This window comes from Erpetoichthys calabaricus, chromosome 7 (assembly GCF_900747795.2).
Source record: "Erpetoichthys calabaricus chromosome 7, fErpCal1.3, whole genome shotgun sequence".
Taxonomy (NCBI): domain Eukaryota; kingdom Metazoa; phylum Chordata; class Cladistia; order Polypteriformes; family Polypteridae; genus Erpetoichthys; species Erpetoichthys calabaricus.
In genome coordinates, this window is record NC_041400.2 from 133354852 (window position 1) to 133370868 (window position 16017).

Here is a 16017-nt window from a genome sequence, read left to right on the forward strand (position 1 = left end):
TCCAAATGAAGATTATATATAAAGATTTGTTTTGATTCAGCATAACATTGTTGATGAGGAAATGAGCATTGAGTGAACAATTTATTCAATATCTCCCTCTTTCTAGGAGTACTACATATCTCCTTCACAAGAACAGCACTTAGTTTTGACTGGGGCAGATCTAGCAGCCCAGGAGATTCTCAGACTGACGTGTGGCAAAGCTGGCATCCTGTGACAGAGCCACATTGAAAGTTGCCCAGTTCTTTAATAAGACCCATTCTGCTGCCAATGTGTGTTAAAAGAAATACTTGACTGTGCTTGATTTTTATGCATCTGTTAACAATGGGTGTAGCTGAAGCACCTGAACTCTTATCTGGATGAGTATCCACATACTTTTGGCCTCGTAGTGTATTTCAGGTTAAATTGATTGAGCAAAAAGCAGCTGGACCTGCCTCTTGCCTCCACTTCTCACTCAAGGTCACACTCTTAAGTTCACAGTGTTCATATATAAAGGTTTTATTGAAATTAGAACCAGGGTGTGTTAAACTGATTTTTAGATTGGATGAGCCCATGCTTAATGTTAGTCCAGAGTAACACATTGCTAACGGATACTTTCATGCACATTGTTTTTAAATTACTTAATCAATGCTGTATGTAAATGTGCCAGCACCACTGAATTTGTTCCTTAGCTATCTGTAGAAAAGATATCTGGTCCTCTTAAAAGGCCATACTCTTAAAGTGTGTTTGAAAGTTAATGTACAATTTTTTTTTTTTTTGCATTAACTGTTCAGAAATGGCTAGTCTGGTGTACATAAATCCAAGTGGTGGTCCAAGTTTTGTTACAAAAAAAATATTTTGAAGTTTTGTGTGTTAAGCATATATATTTAAAGAATTTTAAGATTCCAGAGATTTCAAACAATCTCGCATAAAGACAAAAGTTCATCCATGTGAGATGGGAGAAGCACTGGTTAACTTCCTTTTTTCTTACAGTATTTTTTTTTTTATATATAAATAGGGAAGCCTTGGGAAGAATGAAAATTGTGACCCATGCTCAGCTTGGTCAGGTTAGTTTTCTTTTGTATAGTAAAAATTAAAACAATGAGTCTTTGTGTGAGAAATCCAGAATGTGATGGTTAAAATCTTACAACATAGGCATTTGGTTTGTAATTTTTTTTATGCATGTGTGTTACCGGTGATATATTGAAACTTATTCCCCCTTGTACACATATGCTGTAGCTCTTCAACACACACACACACAGAAATGAGCAGTCTGGCTTTTAAGATTTGATGTGCTTTTTTCCTGTAGACCCTTGAAGGACTTGGTTGACGTGGGGCAGGTGAAAACTGCTGGCAATGCTCACTTGAAATGCAGATTAAAGCATTTGGGTGACAATGAACAGCAGAACAGATCCCTGTATTTTACCTGTACTATTGAACAGTTCTCACCCATATCTCGTGATGTGCTGCATAAGTAACGGTTGTTCATAGTGAGAAACCACATTACATTTAAGAGCCATGTTGAAAGCTGAAATGTTTTGTGAATGAAAAATTTCATTTGCTGTTTGTTCTTAAATGCTTTGTCAGTAGGTGGAGCCATAATGCCACTTTCCATTATTTTGACTGCACTGAGTGCAAGCTTTTCCTATAACACAGCTAAAGAATGTAGGCATGTTCACTTTGACAGCTTTTGAAGTTTGTACATTAAGTGAAGGTGTTCGTACTACTTACATAGCTTCACGTCTGATTGTATTTCATTGTTCTTAGCAAATACTCTTTACAACAATTTAAGCTGTTAACATACTGCACTTAATTATGGCTGAATACCTAGTGCCTCACTTGTGCATACAGCAGTAACATCAATATAATTAACAATGGACAGAGTCTTGTGTCTACTGGTTATTTCTAGTTGTATTTTTGAATTTAGATTTTTAATTTGCCATGTCATTTGACATGGAAAGAACTGAAACCTTGCACTACACATGAAGCTGTGACAGACAAATTAGATTATATATTTAATTTAAACCTTTCCAGTGGGCCTCTCCATTAAAGCAAGGTTATATGCCCCTGCTGTAGCAATGAGTTATTTTTTTTTTTTAACATTGCTTTAAGTTCAAACATGCTTCATTTATTTTTTCTTGAAAGGCTTGGCAAAAGTAAGGCCAGTCTGTCCTAACTATACAAATTGAAGTGCCTATTGCAAATTCTCGAGTGATCACTTAATTTTGATTATTTTTTCAGGTTTATGCTATATCTCTAGTGGTGTGTCTTATACTAGTAGAAACTTTCGGTTATCATTTTTACTGTCGTACAGTGCATCAGGAAGCTGGTTTTGTTTCATGTCTCTAAAGAGACAGCATGTGATGTTAAATGGGTGATCTATTACCTTCTGACAGAGCTGCCACCTCTGAATCTGTTTACAAACGCATCTTTGGGTTTTTAAATCTTACAAATTGGGAATTTTTTTTTTGCCTTGCTTGGGCCATGGTCTCCAGTTTGAAAGCCATTGGCTTAGATTGCAAGGATTGACATAGTGTGATTAAGGAAAAATAATCCCTAATTCAAACACTTCTCGTGCCTATTGGTTTGTTTGTGTATTCTTGTTTAATCTGCAAGTATTGTTCATTTTAACACTTAAGTTCACACATTTGTTAATTTGTAGGTGATTTTGGCAGTAAAGACAGAAGTGGATTTGGAAAAGATAGAGGTAAGGTTTAAATGAAACAGAAGTTTACATGTTTGTTACTACTATATGTAGTTTGAATTAACACTTGAATTGATTTTGATAGTGTTATTAAAACCCATATTGGTTCCATCTGCTGGAGAAATGTTTCTCATTTAACATGCAAGCAATGTTTATTTTTTACACTTAACACTTGGTATTTAATTTGCAGATAATTTTCACAGTAAAGATGGAAGTGGATTTGGAAGAGAGAGAGGCAAGTTGAAAATGAATGCTTTTTAAATTGTCATGTTCTGTTTCTGGGAATTTTATTTTAATTTTAAAAAATAACACTTCTAAGGCATTCCATAATGCATCATTGCTCCCCTCAGTTTCATACTTGGTCATAGACCCTTGATCTGTATATACTAGACTGTCCTTTTGCTCAGCTAAGTCTTAATTTCATAATCATGGTTATTGGAATTTCCCCAAATATGTTTTACTTGTTAATGTTTATGTATTAAATTTTTTGGATACTGTATATACTGGTCAGTACAATAGTGTTTCCTTGTTTTCCCCAAAAAACAAACTGTTTATAAATGCCCATGACCCACTGAAACCACTTTTTCCTAACATAAATGTAAATGTTTAGTTAAGTATGAGAAAGGAATAAATTCATCGGAGTATGAGTTAAGGTGTATTCAAATAAGCTATAATTAAGGGTAGAACATTAAGGCCCTCACTTGTGTTGTATTGCTCATAGTTTTTAATAGCATTTTTATAATGTTCAGTTGAATTTACAGGTTTTTAAAGTGATCTGTAACTTGTATAATTTAAAAAGAAATCTCATTGTGATCAGGTCTTCATTTGTTTTAATAAAAATGACAAATTAGTGCCACAAGGTGACAGTTGTATAATGAATGTTTTGTTGAAATCTGTGATTATTTTAATCTTTAAAGCATTAATTTCATTTGGTTGCAGTACTCTAAATTCTTAATGCAGTGGAGCTTATTTTAAGAAATTGTACTTGACCCTTCAGTTAATGGTGATGATATTTGATTAATTTAACTTACCTAATTTAAGTATTTGTAGTAACCGACATTTTTGATGGCCTAGCACTTGGGTCTAGTCCTATCCTTGATGTATTTATTATTTATCATTATTGTAGCTTCAAAGCATAACTTGAAAAATGTTTGTTTTCCAACAGAAGTAAATGAAGATTGTGCCTTTTCAAATAGAGGCAGGTTTGGAGGACAAAGAGGTAGGTCTAAATCAGGTATATATAACAGAAAATAGTATGGAAATTGGATCAGACAGATGCGGAGACTGCATTTTATTCCATATGTAGTAGAGATTTTTGATGTTTAGAAATAAGACATCATAGAACTGCAAAAGAAATACAGTATGAATTGTATGTAAACACAAAACAATCTATTTGCAGTCTTTTTTTTTTTTTTTTTTTTTTTGTTAAGATTTGAGACCGCACTGAACCCATGTTCCACAAAATATCACGATAGAAATGTGACTAGAAAATTTTAAGGATAAAGTATGGGCATCTGCTTTTGCAACCTGAACTGTTAGTATCCATTTTTGAAAATGAATGTCACATTCCTCATTTGTTACTTCTGTCAGTTTTCCTTGTAGTTTTAAAGATTTTTCTGTGTTTGTATTTGAAAATGAATCCAAAACTCAATCGGATATATTCTTTTTAAGAATATCTTCAAATTGGTTGAAATCACAATGGAGAGCCTCAAAGTGCTGAACCGGCTGAATTCCCCTCATCCTAAGTTTTGTTTGCACAAATGTAGTAGCAACAGCTTTTGGTTTTATTAAATTCAACTCGTCTCCTTGCAGTTGTAGATTTAAATTTGCTAAACAAATCTGTTAAATAAGCCATGTCACTTTTGAAATAATCAGGTTGGTGTGCTACAGAATCATCTTTTTTTAGAAACTGTAGCACAGAGTCAGAGAGCTTATAAAATTTATTCTCAGGCACCCGCTGATAGTGAACTTCACTATGGAGTAGCAGTTGAATGAATTCATTATTTTCAATACAAAGTTATCCAAACAATTTTGTTCAATGACTTCTGATTTTGTTGACAACTGTAATTCCATAGTGTAATGACCTATGTAGGTGATCACATAGGTGATCAGGTTTTTGGCAACAAAAATGTTGGAGGAGTCATACAATGTACATCGACTACACATGGCTCTGCCTTTTTAAAATATACAATAAAACCATGATAGCACCATTGGTAGTTTTCCTTTAGTGTCAGTAATTTTTCAGCAAATAATTCTTGGGAGTTTTCTTTTATGTATCGTACATATGCTAAAAGTAAAACTTAATTTCCTGTTCAAGTAGACTCGTCAAGTTATATAGAGAACTGGGTTATTTTTAAATAATTGCATAATGAGTCATCTGCATCCCTGGCCATTTCATCAATTCTTCATTGCACTCTGTTATTGCTCAGAGAAGTTTTCTTCATAATATCAGATGCTGGCTTGTGCAGTACAGTGTGTATGACCTGACTAACAGCTGGTTGGATAGTTCTTCACCAATGCCATGCAGGCTTCCAAATTTAGCAAGCAGTATGAAAATGTAAAAGGCGCACAACCAATCATCTTATTTGGATGCTGCCGAATACATGTCAATTTTGGTTGTTTCAGAAATTTTTCTTTGTTTTTCAAAATATGATAAATCCATTTATTTTTCATCAGCATAGATTGATTTGAGAAAAAATTTTGGCAAATCGGGCACATTGGTAATGTTTTGTGTGTAGGTGACTGAATAAAGATTTATTTCAAATATTTAGTATTGCCTGCATTTCTTCTTGGGTGTAGCCATGATATCTGTAAAAGGTTGAATTTAACAGAAACAAAAATGAAGACTTATCACATGCCTAAACCAAAATATTTTAAAATATTTTATTAAATTTAAAAATACATGTAAACTGCCGTTTTATTGGAACAACAATAAGATGCTTTTGTAGACATCATTTGGTGTTCCAGCTCCCCAGACACCCAACACAAACAGGCACCGATACAAATTAAAAGGCACAGAGTCTCTTATTGTAGGAAAAACTCTTCTCACAAGTGTTTCCCACTACTATAGCCACAAGTACCATGAACTTCAATAAGCACACTTTGTCTTCCTTTCTCTTTCTGGTCACTGTCTCCTCCACACAAGCTTTGTCCATCCTTCCATGTGAAGCAAGCAGCTCCTTTTATCTAATTCCAGTGCTTCCAGTGACATGACCCTGCAGCTTTGAACCACTTCTGGGTGAGATTGGAGCCCTATGGAGTAGGGACTCCCAAATCCCACAGCTCCCCCTGGTGGCCCCCACGGGACCCAACAAGGCTGTCCGCTGCAGCTACAATACCCAGCATGGCTTGTGGGTACCCATGTGAGGATCTGAATCTGGTTAGGGCTGCAGCCATTCTCATTTTTAATGTGCCATTCACTGTCCAGGAGGAATTTATAAAATTTTGAAAATGTCCAGAATATTGGTCCATTAAATTGGAAAATCTCCATATCCTTATCATTGGTAAAAATTGAAAGCAGTACACCAATCAGCATTTGCGGAAGTAGTGCACACACTTTTTTCCCCAGAATCTTCACTTCCATTCCGGTAGTAAACAATGCACTTAATGACGAACAGTCAATGTCTGTCCAACTTGGCTTTTTCACTTCCATGGTGGTTATTACCACTTCAGGATAAGCAGAAAGTTGACCAAAACACAAGATTAAATGTTGATGCTAGAACACGGTTTATATAGACTGAGAATCTTAAATCCTAATGTTTAAGGAAATCAACATTTTTTAACAGGTTTTAGGGGATTTTCAAACCAAGGAAAACCAAGAGGTGGTTACAGGGGTGGCAGAGGAGGAAGAGGGAATGGTAAGCATTTGCTTGTTGTTACTATGAAATTGCATACTGTTTAGTCCTACTGTGGAGATTAATAGAATTGTACGATATGTCATAACACTTGTATACTAAAATTATATTTTAAATGTGATCATTTGAAAAGTTGAGTACAACGTCCTTCACATTAGTTCAGCTGTTAACTCCATATTTTAATCTTTTTTAATCTTCATATCTTACAAAGAGATCTCAATGTGTAAAAAAAACTCGCCAAGTACTTTCATATAAAATGAAAAGGTAATGAGAACTAGGTACTACTATTAAAGTTTAAATTATTAGTTGATGATTAAGTCCTTTCATCTCTGTATAAAAGCTAAATGTTTTGCAGTTTCACCATGTCATGGACTATATATATATATATATATATATATATATATATATATATATATATATATACACAATATATAAATTGTCTATCAGTCATCACAGAAAATCATTGATGCCATTCATGGGTGTAGGAGAGGCTCAAAGGCCATTACTTGTAAAGCATCTTACAGGGAAGAAAAATTACTTACAAATGAAGAGCATTCAAAAATGTCAATCTTTACAGATACACTGTACATCTCTCCACTGATTCACCCAATGATCAGACCACATGCTAATAGACATGGCACAAGGTCCAAAATCTACTTTCAGAATCTGTGGCCTCTCTCTTGGTATATGTTGCGCTCTTGATGTTTTGAGAGACAAGATACAGAATAGTTATTCCTTACTCTAAGTAAACCAGAATAAGCAGCAACTCCCCATTCAAACTCCTAAACACCTTCCTAGAATAATGACTTGGTCAGCCTGAACCACAAAGTTGTTCATTAACTGTTTAGCCTGAAACATGCATACTACTTGTGTAAACCTTTTTGGAGATTGGCCATAATTTTAAATGAGAGCTTTTTATGTACCTTGCCAGTTCACAGGCCCCAGTGAAGGGTTAAACTATACTTTTCATGTCTGTAGATACGCATATTTCTATGTATTGTTCCCATATCAAAAATTGAGATTTGATGTATTTTTTCTTGCTAGCACAGTACTTTGCTGTGTTGCGGGTTTGTTGACCAATGGGTCTAGTTGTTTAACAAATTTAAACAGGTTATTGATAGCCAGGCAAGTAGGCAGTTGAAACGTTTGAATAATGACTAGTTGACTGTGAAAATACAATCGCGTCAGAAATTTGGGTGGGGGGGGAATTTGAACAGTTTACTTTGTTTTTGAGCAGTACCCAGAACGAACAGGGTGTGGCCAAAGGCGGGTAGTGAATCGCCCACCACTGCCCCCCATTCAACAGGCAGCCACCCGAGGCACACTGCAATGCTGCCCCCCTCGCCGCCTCTGTTCAGTCACAACAGGGTCACCGCTTGCAGCATCACCAGCTGCCCACCGAGTACAAACAGGGTAGCCGTTCGAGGAACACTGCAAGGCTTGTGTGGTGGACGGGCAGCGAACCGCCCATCGAGCCTCCATCCTGCACATGAGCAGTAGCCGCGCCCCCTCCAGCGTCCCCAGGCCAAAGATGACGGAGCGGCAGTTACTGAGGAGCCTGTGTCGCACCCCCAAGACAGATGAAGGAGCAGCTGCGGCCCCAGTCGGATGTCCGTAACTTGGGGACTACCTGTATGTGAGAAACCGCAATAAATGTTAAATATTTGAGTGCTTACAAATTTTGAACATTCCTGGGCATATTTCAAAGAGTATAGTTTCCCACCACACCACAGTCATTCTGGCCCCTTAATCATCCCCCCCTCTCCTAACTATGTCACATTTTTACTTTTAATAAAAGTAAATAATTTTTATATTTATCTCGGCGAAACTTTAGCTTTGACTGACATGCTTAGCTAGCATTTGGCGCAGTAGCATTGACTTACCATGTACATAAATAACCTTTCATGTCGGAATTATAGTTCATTGCAATACCCAGCCGATGTCGCTTAGCATATAACAGAGTGTAGACATATTTGCTACTTGCTCCTGTGATTACTCAGTTAAGCAGTGTACACTATTAAATAGCATATCGCCAAGTAAAGAAGGTTCCAGTGTGATAAACTAACAAAAAAATTTAAATTACAGGAACTAACACAGCATTTTTATTTTTCTTGAGCCAAGGCTTTTTACTTAAGAACAAATTTTCAATGGCAAATTAATATACCATGATGGTGAAAAATTAAAAACTTGAGAGCTTCAAGTAATGGCATGTGATGCACATTCCTGTAAACTTCCCAGCCTCTTTTATTGGTATTTCTTCTTCTGAATATTAAATCATGAGCCTTGCCTATAAGAGCCACCTCAATTAAAAATAAAAAAAAATCAACAGAAGAACCTTAGACTCATATGTGAGTGTTAGTACGTAGTCATTACTTTAAAGTAATGTCACATTGGCAACTTTCCCAGTGGTTTTCAGTTATAGCCTTAATTCACATTCTTAGCTAGATGAAGGCAGTCGGCAGCATGCTCCCATGAATCCCAGTGATGTAATATGACATGCTCAGTAGTGACTTGCTCCAACAAAATTTCTTTAGTTGTCTAGGTGGCTCTGTGTATGAGATCTGTCAACCAATGAATTCACATCCAGGAGTAGTAATGCATATAATTTCAGCGAAGGGTAAAGAAAGCACATGTTTTGGACATCACAAACAGAAGAGTGGTTTGTCTTTCTAATGTCTCTTGTTTAATGTACGAAGACCTAATTGGGGCAGGTTTAGTTTGGGGATTTTGAGGGGTGTTGCGAAGTTGCAGCTGTATTCTCCAAAACTGTTAAAACTTTATACGGCATCAGCCATGTCAGGCAAAACATTGGCTGTCACAAAAAGGGCAAGAGCAATTGTGTTGGAAGGTCGGCACACAGTTGCTAAATGTGACATGCCCAGCAATTTTCAGTCATTTATATTGCCATGGTCTGGTAATGAGATAATTTGGCAAGTCTGACACATCCAGCGACTAGAAGTCGTGTAATGTGACTTTTTTTTTACTCAGATAATGTTTTAGGGTACTGTTTTTTTAAATGGAGTTAACAATTAATATTAAACAGTGACATTTACTGGCAGTTAATCTATGTTTTATATTTCAGTATAGCAATGTTAAGTGTAGTTTACTGCTGAATTTATATATACAAAAAAGTTTTATTCCTTTTTGGTTCTGAAGACTCCAAACTTTGCAGTATTGTGGCTGGGGTGCTAAATGCATAAACGAGAATTTTTTGCTTAAATTTTTGCTTTGCATTATGAAGGCAAGTGTATAAACTCAAAGTTGCAAGTATTGCCTTGGTAGTAATTTCTTTAAACTGAAGAGTCCTTCAAGCCTGGTTATTGTTGGATTTGCCTCTCTGGCTCTCAAAACCTAGTCCTGTGCAATCATTTGTACACATGACAAATTAATTAAAACCGGCATAAATAACTGTCTAGTGTGAATTCTTTCCCACAACAGTATACATTTCTCCCCCCAAAAAAAGTTTGAGAGGATAAATTACCAGATATTTCCAGAATAAGGTCCTACGTTTACATATAGCACTGATACTTATTTTATGTTAAATGTCACTTAAGTTTTCTATGATGGCTTATTGTGTAGAATAGAAAATTTAACCTGTCTTAGTTTTGTTTTGTTTTTTTTCCACCTTATTTAGGTGAATTGGATGACAGTTGCAGCAGAGAAGTAGAAATTTCTTCAGGTCAGTTAAATCTGGACTTGTCAGTCTTAACAAATTGTCTATTTTCTTGGAGTACTTTTTTGTGTTTCGTCCTCTTTTATATACATTTTGGTCTAAACAATCTTTTTTTAATTGCATTATTTTTATTAGACTTCACTGGTTGGGGAAGAAGATTTGGCAGAGGAGAACAGAAAGGTAAGGTGCCAATATTGTTTTTTCCATTTTTCTTTTTAACCCTCCACTGTAAGATCCAGTGAAACTAAGTCTTGACAATAGTGTAATCTATTTAGAATTCTGGGAAAGTATGCATTGTGCCCAATTTGGGTCATGACCTGTTTATAAATGGAAGCAAATGTTTTGTGCTCTGAAGTTCGATTGGCTAGTTGACTGACAACAAAGTATAGGTTTAGTATTTTTCAGGTTGAAATTATTTATAATAAATTTCCCCTTAGATACTTTATTAATCCCATCTATCTATTATTTCTTCAGTCATGGTTTATATTAATTTACTATATAAAATTGTGTTGTAAATTGCATTTTTTATAAATTTTCACTTAACAGAAAATGCCATGAAACTTATCAAATGTACATTTTTCAAACCAAAAATGTTACAAGTAATGTCTTGATTATAAACATACTGCAAAACTGTGTCCGTAGCATTTTAACAAAAAACAAAACATTGTTATAATATTAAACCATTTTAGAAGGGGACTGGCTGTTCTTTACTTCACTTTGTCCTCTTGCACAATGACTTTTCAATCTGTGGAGCATGGATTCACTCCAGGAAGTAATCAAGCACTGCTATGACATTATTGAACGTCCAGACATAAAGTGTAGTATTATGTGTTCTGTAGACCACTAGACAATAACTGAAAGTGTTCTATGTTACAATAGCCTGTCTCTGTCTGTCTCTCATATACCCCCACCCAAATACTGCTGGATTGATGATGGGCAACGTGTACTATGATAGGGAATATTGAGCAAGCTTATAGCATGCAGTAAGAACTGAACAGATCCTTTAGGCAGTGCATGAAGTGGAACCAAATTACTGGTGGTACTGCTCTGTTGTTGGAGTCTTATTCGTTCTCCCAGTGTGGCATTTTACATGAGTTAATCAGCCCCTCCTGAAGACTAGAGCGTGTTGATATAAGTATATGTTATCATAGAGTCTTGTAGATTGCAGGCTGTTGAAGTGTGAGGTGCCTGTATGCACCAGTAAGTTCAGTTCAAGCTCTAGTTACAGGCATACATTCATCCTTGAGGGCAGGATCGTGGGGAAGTTGCAAGACTGGAGTTATTCCTGGATGGGGCGCCAGTCCATTACAGGGTGTGCACACACACATACACACACACACACAGGATAGAGTAGGATCACTTTAGCAAAAGGCAGGTCTCTCAACTCTTTTAGGGCCATTTTTTTTTTTTTTGTTTTCTCCCAGGGCTGAATATTTTTCCAAAAACTAACATTTTTTTAAAAAAGAACACAAAGCAATTGTTTAACATATCAAATCAACAAAAAATATTTACTTTTGACAAATGTTACTGTCTTGCATGTTGTATGAGCCTGCATACTATATGATTTCACATACATATCACATTTTACACAGCAAAGTCCTGCAAAGTCTGATCATGTTCAAAGCAGCCAGTTTCAGTCATTGCCACATTGCACTGCTTACAGTATGCGTTGCTTTGGTGCCTACTTTTCAATTGTCTGTTGCTGCACTTTCTCACATATATTGTTAGTATGTACTGTAGAGAGACAAGTCACCCGTTTGCCATCATGCCATGTCAGTGCCACCAAGTTTTTTGCCCGCATGAAAACCGTATTGTCATCTCTTTTCATCTTCAGCCTGTCTGGCTTCAACTGTGAAGCCATGTGTCTCCTGTTCACCCTCACAGTGCCACAAGCTCCAATTCCACTGCTGTGTAGCTCCATGAACAATTCTGGGCATGTATAAAAATTGTCCAAATGTACACAACATGACCCAAATGTTCATAGCCCTGAAGCAGCTCTAGCACAACCTGACTTATCAAGGGACAGTTCTCTTTGAAAGAAATACTTTCCTGTATATGTAATTACTTTCAGGCAGAAACCAGTGTTTGCTTCTGCCAGTACAAAATCCTTTATGCCATACTTTATGGGCTTGTCTGGCATATATTTGCAGAAAAAAAGGCATCCCTTTTATTTTATCATAGATTAAGGCACAGACAAATCACGGCCAGGCTGATAAAATAGCGTCTATGTTGGTTCCTCAATGTCAAGCAGGGGCTGAACTTTATGCATGGCGTTATAGCCTGGCTAACCCCTTGGGATTTGCTTCTGTTTATTACAGAAGTGAATAAAACTTTGCAGCATCTCGTACCTATCATCACGCTGCATAACCTGTCCAAAGCCACCAGGGGACAAAGCACGTTTGGACCAATGCTCCCTGAAGTTATATCACCAGTTCTGTCCCATCTCTGTTTGTAATGCCATAACGCCCTTCATCTCGTCTTTTGTTGTGGGTTTCCACTTTGAAAAACGAGAATGCGATGCAAGCGCAGCCCACGATTCAAAAAATTTCACTGCCTATCTGTTTCTCGTCTGACAGTAGCTGAAAAGCAGCATCAGGAGAGAGCAGCCTGAAGTAGTCCAGCAGCTGGTGATCTGTCGTGTCCAACAGCAAGCCATGCTGTCTTGTGAAGTCTGGTAGCCAGTTCGGCTCCCATGGATCAATGTCTGGGTGTTCCTCCCACGCAAACCTTGCTGTAGGTGCACTGGCTGCGCGAATGCGCTCCGCTGGAAGCCGATCAGCTGGCGCAGCATCGGCTGGTGTTCGATCAGCTGATGCCGACTTCTCACTCTCTTGCTCGATCTCCTGATCACTGTCAATAAAATCCGATTCAGAAAAATCAGAGTCCGACTCGGCAATAATGCGCAAAACATCATCTGCTGCAAGGTGGTTATAGTTAACGAAAACTAAAATCAAAACTGAAACTGTTTTGAAACATTTTTGTAAACTGAAATAAAATAACAAAACTGAAATGAAAAACTAAAACTAAACGATACTATTAAAGTAGCTGGAAAGACTAACAAAATAATTTACCAAACATAATTTGTTTTCATCTTTGAATTAATTTTCATGCTGTTAGTTTTTAACCTTTATAACATTTAAGTCTAAAACTGAAAGCCATCCACCACAAGCCGCCCACACATATTCATCCAGTGAACGGCGGCTGGTGACGGAGGGCGGGTGTTCACACAGCATTTGTGGTGGCAGAGCAAGCTGAATAAGCGTGTAAAGCCTGTGGAATAGAAAGCAAATTTATGTGCCTTTCTTTGCACTTGTCTATCAAGATGTAATTCAAATGCCTGAAATTGGAATGTGCTGCTCAACAAAAACTTTACTGTATGGACAGAAAAACCACGAATGAGTAACATTTCAGTTTGTCAGGTGCCTGCTTTTTGTTGACAGTAATTCACCTGCCACTTCGCATATGAAGTATATGAAGGATAAAGTATAGTAATCATGAAAAAAAAAAATCGACCTCGACATTTTGATGAATCTTGCCATTTTGGAACTCCCCAAGTCCGAAAATAGTTTTTTGGAATTATGGCTGTGTGTGTGTGTGTGTGTATGTATAAACACTATCTCAAAAACGCAACTAGATAGATGAAATTCGGCATGTGGCTGTTACCGGAAGTATTTTACCTGAACACATACTTGATTTTTTTATTCAAGCAGCTGCAGAGTCCGATTTATTCAACTTAACTTTTATAATAATTGTTCAATATATTAATTTGATTTGTTGTTGGATATTTATTGTATATAATCATTGTCTTGCGGTTTACTCCTCAAGTATCCATCCCCATATCTGAGTACATGAGAATGTCTAGGTGAGACTACTCCCGATTTTTGAAAACACTGATCAAGAGACTGACTAGGTCATCATACAAGATCAGCATATTGTTGCTGACCAATCACTTTTGCTTTAAAAACATCATTTTACAACGAAGCTATACAAACCTTGTAAAATTCCTGAGTTGGCAATGTTTCTGCTGAATTACAGGTAGGTGGGGGAAGAGAGTCTGCCAAGTGGTGAAAAGCATACTAATTTGTTTTTGTATTTATTCTATATTAATGTATCTTTTTTAGTTCATATTCACAGCTCAAAATACCTGATATTGTGAAAACAATCCAGTAGCAGAATTATGCTTTAAAATATCTGTCCCCATTTATTCAATGTTTCTCTCTCTCTCAAATCAGATAGCTGAAATGTCATATTCTTTTTGCTGTTAACATCAGCCATATCATACATATTGCGTACCAGGGATTTTTCCTGCATTGCATCCAAACCTGCTGGGGTAGGCTCCAAGTTACTGTGATCCTACTCTGGATAAACAGGTTTAGATAATGCATAAATTCTTCTTAATCTCAGATTCTGTCTTGTCATTTTGTACCTGTCCGTACTCCTATTACCTACTCATGCTCTGCTCATTATGGGCGAACTGTTCTTATGCATGGGCTATTCAAGTCTCACTGCCCCCTAACCTTCACACTACATGCTTGTTTTTCTTTATTTCCCATAGTACAGCTAGGTGAGGTCTGCTCAATGATTCAACCCTAAGAGTCCTGTTCTTCCTTAATCCCCGTGATTTTCATGGTCACACCTTTCAAAACACAGTAGAATCTCTTAATTTTTTTTTATATCTTTCCAGGCCTGTAGGCGCAAAATTCTGTCTATAAATTGTTTGTGCCTGATATGGAATCAGAGATCAATATGGCTGGTAGAAAATAACAAAGCCCAGTGTTTGAGATTTTTTAATATTGAAGGTATTCATTATAAGCACATTGTCGTTGGAGCAGGATATGTTGTGTGTTGTAGACAGAGTAAAAAACCCTCACACCTTAAAATTCACCTAAAGTTCATTACAAATTGGCCCATTCTGGGCAATAAAAGGAAAAGAAAAAAAGTGCCAACAGTCAGTGCAGATTTGTTCAGCACAAATGACATAGAAAATATTTAAAAAATTGTTCATATTCAGTACCTAGTTTTATTATGCTTGTTTTTATCAGACAAAAACAAAACCAAATAGTAAAGTGTGTTGTGTAGTGTAGCAAGCTTCCACTAACATTAAATTCCTATTATATCCAAACCGTTAAGTGTACAGTTCTCTCATTGTGACACAAAAACTAAACTCCATAGTAGCTCTTTAACCATACTATAATTACTGAAACTAATATACAGTATATAAAAATGAAATAGAAATATCTTTGTAAAATAAAAACTAAACTAAAAGTACATGATGAAGGAAAACTAAAACTAAACTGAATTTCCAAGTAAGGTCAGAAAAAATATAGAAATAAAAACTAATATAAAAAGGCAAAACTATAATAACCTTGGTCTGCCGAGTGTTTTCTTTTCTGCACTCGCTTCGCTCCCTTGTGACATGTCTGCCATCTTGCCTTTGTTTACATTTCGCAACTCACACACACACGCAAGGATTAGTTGCCAAGTCAACGAGTCTAGCATTCCTCCAAGCACAGAGGGAATGCCTGTGATGTGACAGTGAGTTTTGTCGCCATTAACAGCTGATTGTCACCCTCTATCCCTGGATGTTGACTTTTGTCGACATTCGCCCTCAACAACTCCTGTCGACAAAAGTCGACATCCGCCCTAAAAGAGTTAGAATTCACTCCCACGGTGGTGAAATGTTTATCAGTCATTGAAACAGTTTACATTAACCTTTTAACCACCAACTCCCTAAATATTCCCCATGCCAGGAGAAATCTGAACAATTTTTCATTTTTTTTACTTTACATTTATTCAAGCAGTATTTACCT

General features: G+C 36.6%; 1 protein-coding gene across 1 annotated transcript in view; it reads left to right on the forward strand.

The window, feature by feature from the left end:
* Positions 1-999: 999 nt before the first annotated feature.
* The window catches only part of ddx4 (DEAD (Asp-Glu-Ala-Asp) box polypeptide 4), a 68946-nt gene continuing 53928 nt past the window's right edge, over positions 1000-16017 (forward strand). Inside the window, exons 1-7 of the mRNA XM_051929590.1 lie at positions 1000-1043; positions 2639-2683; positions 2871-2915; positions 3846-3899; positions 6466-6537; positions 10169-10213; positions 10343-10387. The gene's annotated coding sequence lies outside the window, so the exon portion shown is untranslated. The remainder of the gene's footprint in view (positions 1044-2638; positions 2684-2870; positions 2916-3845; positions 3900-6465; positions 6538-10168; positions 10214-10342; positions 10388-16017) is intronic.